Genomic DNA, 7,271 nt, shown 5'->3' with positions numbered 1-7,271 from the left:
AGCAATAAAAAAATAATAAAATCTTGCCATCTGTAACAACATGGATGGTGCTAGAGAGTACAGTGTTAAGCAAAATAAGTCAGAGAAAGACAAATACCATACGATTTCACTCATATGTAGAATTTAAGAAACAAAAACAAAGTAAAAAAGAGATAAGCCAAAAAACAGACTCTTAACTATAGAGAACAAACTGATGGTTATCAGAGGGGAGATGGGTGGGGGGATGGGTGAAACAGGTGATGGGAATGAAGAAATGCACTTGTGATGAGCACTGGGTGTTGTAGATAATTGTTGAATCACTATATTGTACACTTGAAACTGATATAATACTGTACATTATACTAGAATTAAAATTAAAAACTTAATTTAAAAAGTAAAAGAGGGGCACCTGGGTGGCTCAGTCGTTAAGCGTCTGCCTTAGGCTCAGGTCACGATCCCAGGGTCCTGGGATGGAGTCCCGCATCGGGCTCCCTGCTCAGTGGGAAGCCTGCTTCTCCCTCTCCTGCCCCCCTCTTTGTGTTCCCTCTTGCTGTGTCTCTCTCTGTCAAATAAATAAATAAAATCTTTAAAAAAATAAAAATAATTTTAAAAAATAAAGTAAAAGCGTAGAAGAATATATATTATGTAAGTACCAAAATTAATGTGGTACAGCTATTTTATTATCAAAATAGACTTTATTTAAAGGAAAGACACACGGGGCACCTGGGTGGCTCAGTTGGTTAAGCGTCTGCCTTCAGCTCAGGTCATGATCCCAGGGTCCTGGGATCAAGCCCCACATCGGGCTCGCTGCTCAGCGGGAAGCCTGCTTCCTCCTCTCCCACGCCCCCTCCTTGTGTTCCCTCTCTCGCTATCAAATAAATAAGTAAAATCTTAAAACAAAAAAAAGGAAAGACACATCATAAAGACAGCAGCCTTTTTTTTTAGGATTTTATTTAGTTATTTGAGAGAGAGGGAGCACAAGCAGGAGGAAGGATCAGAGGGGGAGGGAGAAGCAGACTCCTCACTAAGCAGGGAGCCTGATGCAAGGCTTGATCCCAGGACCCCGAGATCATGACCTGAGCCAAAGGCAGACACTTAACCAACTGAGCCACCCAGGTGCCCCAAAGATACCACCCTTCTTATAACAATAAAAGGATTGATCCCGTAAGATACATTTCTAAATTTTTAAACATTCAGAAACACAGCTTTAAAATAAAACAAAAATGACAGAACTAAAAGGAGAAACAGACAAATGTACAGAGTAGGAGAATTTATTTTATTTTTTAAAAATTTTATTTATTTATTTGACACAGAGAGAGAGACAGCTAGAGAGGGAACACAAGCAGGGGGGAGCGGGAGATTTGATCCCAGGACCCTGGGATCATGACCCACGCCGAAGGCAGGCACTTAACGACTGAGTCATCCAGGCGCCCCTGGAGTGGGAGAATTTAATATACCTTTCTTGATAACTTATATAAGGAGACAAAAATTACAGTAAGCTGATTATCAATTTGACTTGTAATTATCAAGTTGACTTAACTATCAAGTTTATTATTGAGTTTGACTTGATTATCAAGTTGACTTGTTATTCATAGAACACTGTACCCCAAAATAACAGAATATACGTTCCTTTCAAATATACATGGAACATTTTCCAAAATTGACCTGATACAGGGCCATGAAGCAAATATCAACAAATTTTATTTATTTTTTTAAAGAACTGAAACTATTCAGAGTATGTTCTTTGATCATCATGGAATTAAGCTAGAAATCAATTCAAAAAGAAATTAGAAAACTCCTGAAAACTTGGAAATTAAGGAATTCATTTATAAATAATTCAAGGGTCAAAGGAGAAAGCACAGCAGAAATTAGAAAATATTTTTAACTGAATGATAATGAACAACAGGCTTATAAAATCTCATAGGATGTAAGTATAATTGTATCGAAAAGATGATTTATAGTCTTAAATGTCTATTAGAAAAGAAAAAAAAGTTGTTATTTAAGTAGCCATTGTAAGAAAAAGAACAGCAATTTAAACCCAAAAATGTACACAGAAGGAATTAAGGTAGAATTTAATGTCATAGGAAACAAACATACAATACAGAAAATGATCTGATCAAAGCAAAAAATTGATTCTTTAGGATGCTAAGAAAACTGATAAACCTAGGAGCAGTACTAATCATAAAAAAACACACACCTTATCAACATCAGGAGCCAAAAAGGGGACATTACAGATGCTATAGACATTGATAAAATATAGAACAACTTTAAGCGACTAAATTTGAGTATGTTTACAAAATGGACAAATTCCTGGAAAAGCGCAACTTGCCAGAACTGATACAAGAAAAAATGGAAAACCTTAATAGCGAGGCACTATTCCTATCCAACTGCCTAAGAGACATATAAGCTAGGTCCAAGAACCAGGGATTCTCCATGACTGTCCTGAATCCTTTCTTCCCTCTTGTGGCCGTTGGCTGATACAGTGATAAACCAGAAGCAGAGTCTGATCCTATGGGTTACTGGTTTACAACACAGGTTGAACTCACAGTTTCAACAGATTTCTTAAATGAGAATTATTATATTGGGCGGGGGGGGGGGGGGGGGGAGTACAAACCTGAAAGATGGAATGGTGATACTTGAGAGAATTCCAATAACTCCAAGCACCCAAAGTTTCCCTTGTCAACAGAAGCAGCTCCTCCTCCCCTTAATCTAATGAGGATGGTTGACTTTCTTGAATAACCTCTAATGACTACACCAAAATAAAATTCCAATTCTCATTAGAGAGATACTTCTATACCTCTTACTGCCTCTGACCCCTGACTAAGCCCAACCCTCAAATTCTCTGTAATTCCAAAGCCAAACTCTGGAGAAGAAGGTTTAACAGAGTGACAAGAATTTCATAACTCTTGAGGAATATATGTTAAAAAAAAAAAAAAAAACACCCAAAAAACAAACAAACAAAAACAACGCTGAGGATGCTAGCCAGGGGAAGACAAACATAGTTTAGATCAAGCTGAATTTATTGATAAGGGTATATTTCATTGCAAATGATCAAAGGTGAAGCTCTAACCCAGGTTCCAGTACAATTCTGTGTCCCATTCTGCCTTGAAACCCAGCCAGGTCATATAACTAAACTAAGATATCACATTTCCTTGAGGATATGTTTCCTACAATATTTCTGATACCAATTACTTGATCAGCATTTCTATTTTCAGACAACAGAATCTCCTCGATCTAGTTTAGGCAAAAGGAATTTATTAAGCAGTATCGCAAACACTTAATATCACTGAAAAGGCCTGAAATGGATTGTAGGCTGAATTCTAGAAATGACTCCCAATCCCCTAACTGCAGAAGTGAAATTGCAAGGCACAGCTGCTGTTTTTATCATCAAGAAGCTACCTGCCACATCAGAAAACCTCCATCCATCAGAGCCATTAGCTCCAAAATCACATCACCCTTGGTAAGATCCAAGCCTTCAGAAGAATAGATGCCTCAGGCCTTGCTGCTCTCCCCACATAACTCAATTCTGAATCAAAATCTCATACAAGTGCATCTGATCAGAGAACTTTGATTTTTTTTTTTGAATCTTAGGTCTAAAGGAGTCTGGGAAGCAGGTTTTACCTTTCCAGACTCTGTAATACAGGGAAGTATAAAGGAAATTGACAATCTATAGTATCTTCTTTGTACAATTCAGGTTACTATATCATATAGATACAGATAATAGGTCAGACAACATGCTTTTTCACTTCATATGTTTTGGAGATAATTCCATGTTAACATATGGATTACCTCATTCTTATTGATAGCAGTATTGCATTGCTTTGTATGGATGTGCCATAATGTATTCAACACTGCCCTTTTGGGGGACACTTAGATTTCTTCCACCTACACTGTTAAAAACACTGATGTAGTCCTTTGCCCAAACCACACACCCGTAAGAAAGGACTAGGATGCTATACATACCTTTTTCTTTCTTTTTTTCCTTTTTAGAAGCTTGAAATTGGATCTCTGAGTCACAAGCCATTGCTTTTCTTTACATATGTGCCTCTCTCCTTACCACCCTTAAAGTCTAACATGTTCCCTTCCCAAAGAGAGTATATACTGAAACACTATTTGCATTTTTGGAATTTCAGATGCAAAAGAGCCTGGCTCACTTTCTTTTTGCTGCAGCGTATCTGGGTCAGGCATCTTGAAAAATTCCATAATAGAGTACTGTCATCTCCCACACTTTTGAATAATTCATCTTTCATAGCTGAGTGCCAGTTCTCTAAACCAATGAAGTGCAACAGCCCACAAAGGTGTTCTCCGTTTCTAAAAATGCATTTCACCACCCCAGGGCAAACATGCAACTATTACAGGTAGCAGTTTAATGTACCCTGAAAAGAGGTGTCACATCATCAGATTAACATGAAAGAGAACCCAACATGGGGCTTGACCTCACCACTCTGAGATCATGACCTGAGCCAAGATCAAGAGTTGGACACTTAACTGACTGAGCCACAACAAAGCACCCTGAAATATATACATTTTAAGAAGTGCTACCAGGCAGCAAATCACTGGTATGTAGAAAATCTTAATTTTTCTGAACTTTGTTTTCACCATCTATAAAATGAGATAAAACCTACTTTTATAATGCTCCAGAAGGACTAAATAAACATTAAACTAAAATATACTACTATTATTCCAGGCTGTATGTGCAAGTAAATGTGTTAAAAATGCCCTAGACCACGTTAGCTAAGAAGGGCTGGAAGTTGACTATTGACCAACTTTCCCAACATCACTACCTTTTTCCTTAAGTGATTTTCTCTTACTGTGGCTGTAAACTGACCTTGATGTTTGTCCCCAAACAAAGCCATCTCCAGCCTGTGCCTCAGCAAGGATGCAGTGGTACAGAAGGGCAGGGGACGTGCTGCCACAGAGCAGAGAACACAAAAACCAAGGCATACTCGTCAGGAGGTCCCTAATTCACGCCTCTAAATATGTTTTGTCTAATGGAATAGCTTAGATCTTGTGATTTCCTTTAAAGATGTGTAATGGATATATGCCATGATGAGATCCCAAATTTAACTGGGCCACTACTGAAAAATCAGTAAAGCTTGGCTGGTGAGGCACAGGCTGCTCAGCTAGCCGGGTAACTGTGTGCCACTTACTTAACGCTCTGTACCTCAGCCTCTTCTTATGTAAAGTCGGGATAATCACAGGTCACAGGTCAACTATGCAGCTTAAATGTTATTTATAAAGCATTTAGAAGAACAATGCCTGCCACAAGTAAACAGTATCATTGTAATTAAAAATAACCAAAAAGCAGCTATCGATTTGGTAAACCAGATATTCTAAAATTTTTAGTCCTCTATCTGGAATGCATTGCCCCATCTTCACTTTATTACAACTTAGATCCAGGTTAGTCTTCCCCACTTTTCTTTACTAGTCTTCTCTTAGGACTTTTCCACTCTTGCTCCTGGATTTTAATATTTTATACCTGTAACACTCACCACGGTCTTGCTTGCGTTAGATATAGACGTCTGCATCTCTATCTTATGTGGTCTCCAACACAAGACTCCAGTGGACTGCTTCAGGATCATCTGGGCCCAGGAGACTTGTCAGTAGGCCTGGGGCTGACGTGGACATCTGACGCTTCTTAGCTCCTTAGGTGATCCAGCTGCAAAGCCAGGTCTCTGCAAGATTTTGTTTCCAGAGGGCAGGGGCAGAGTCCCAGCCACTTTTTTTTTAATGCCTTAAACTGGGACGGCACTTAGAACGTTTTTGAGAAGAAAGTTTTGTCCTTGTCTGAGGACTACACAGGCCTGGGGGCACTTCATGACTCTCAAGTGTGTATATGCAAGAAAAATGAAGGAACAAAAACCTAGTTGAGAAATTATTCTATCCCTTTCAGAAGCACAGATATCTGCCAGTGACAATACATACCCTTATGAATGGTTCCTGCCATTTTCGTTGCTCACGAGAATTTGTAAAGCTAAGGTTACAATTATAATCACTACTCTGGAAGCCGCTCCTCATTAAGCAATCATCATAAAGATGCCACCTTCAGTTGGACAGTGTTGAGCTTGCCAGGACTGTCACAACAAAGTACCACAGATTGGGTGACTTAACCAATAGAAATTAGTTTTCTCACAGTTCTGGAGACCAGAAGTCTGAGATCAAGGTATCAGCAGAGTTGTTTCCTCTGAGGCCTCTTTCCTTGTCTTACAGATGAGCGATCTTCACCCTGTGTCCAAATTTCCTCTTATTAGACCAGTCAGACAGATGAAGGAACTCATTTTTAACTCAATCAACTTCTTTGAAGACGTCATCTCCAAATATGCTCACATTCTGAGGTACTAGGGGTTAGAATTTCCACATATATGAATTGGGGGGGAACACAATTCAACTCCTAACAGACAATAATCACTTGTATACCTGAAGATAGGTCATTTTGCAGTGTTTGACCCTACGATGCAGCTCTGGTGATCAGATGCTGCAAGTTCACACACCTGATGACAGGCTGACAGCTTCTGGCTTGCTTATGTTCCTCAAGACAGTTGAAGGAGTGTTTACTAGGAGGTGTGTATATAGGCCAACGTGCTGAAAAGGCTGAAGGAGACTCTAACTCCTATTACCTCTTTGCCCTTTGATGTGGTGAGGACCTCAGCTCAGCACACACAAGGTTATGAACAACTCACCTTTTAAGGAAGGAAACACCAAGCATCATATACTAAACTACAAGAAAACTGCAAACTAGCTTCTAGGCTTGGCCCTGAAAACTCAAATAATGAGTCTTTTACTTGTATTAGTAAAACCTGGGGCTTCTTGGGTCACCTACAGACTTCTTAAGGCTAGAAATCTCTGCTGGGCTAATTTAAAACTGAAGACGATTAGCTAATACTGTTTACTGTATGTGGGGCACTGTGGTAGCCCTTTACATGTATTAACTAACATCAAACAGTATTATAAATGCGAACTCTTATTATTCTCTTTTTATAGTTAACAGAGGTATAAAGAGTACACAAAACTTGGCTAAGGATACAAACCATCATGCAATGAAGCCCAGATTGCAGACATTCAGCAGGGCTCCACAACTCATGTCCTGCCTCTCAGTGTGACTCTTTACCCAACAGACTGATCCCACAGCAGCAGATGAGGCCACCTGCAATAGGTACAGACGGCTGAGTAAACTCTTGGCAAAGGGGCAGTTACCAGCTGATTCATTTCCTGGGAATGACTTAAAATGTGCCATTTAAGTCTAAGAAGTCAAACATGGAAGAGACAGTTGTAAATAAGCAACAGGTACATTC

The sequence above is a fragment of the Mirounga leonina genome, unplaced genomic scaffold (genome assembly GCF_011800145.1).
Source record: "Mirounga leonina isolate KUSES-001 unplaced genomic scaffold, KU_Mleo_1.0 Mir_418, whole genome shotgun sequence".
Classification (NCBI taxonomy): Eukaryota; Metazoa; Chordata; class Mammalia; order Carnivora; family Phocidae; genus Mirounga; species Mirounga leonina.
This window is presented reverse-complemented; position numbering follows the sequence as displayed.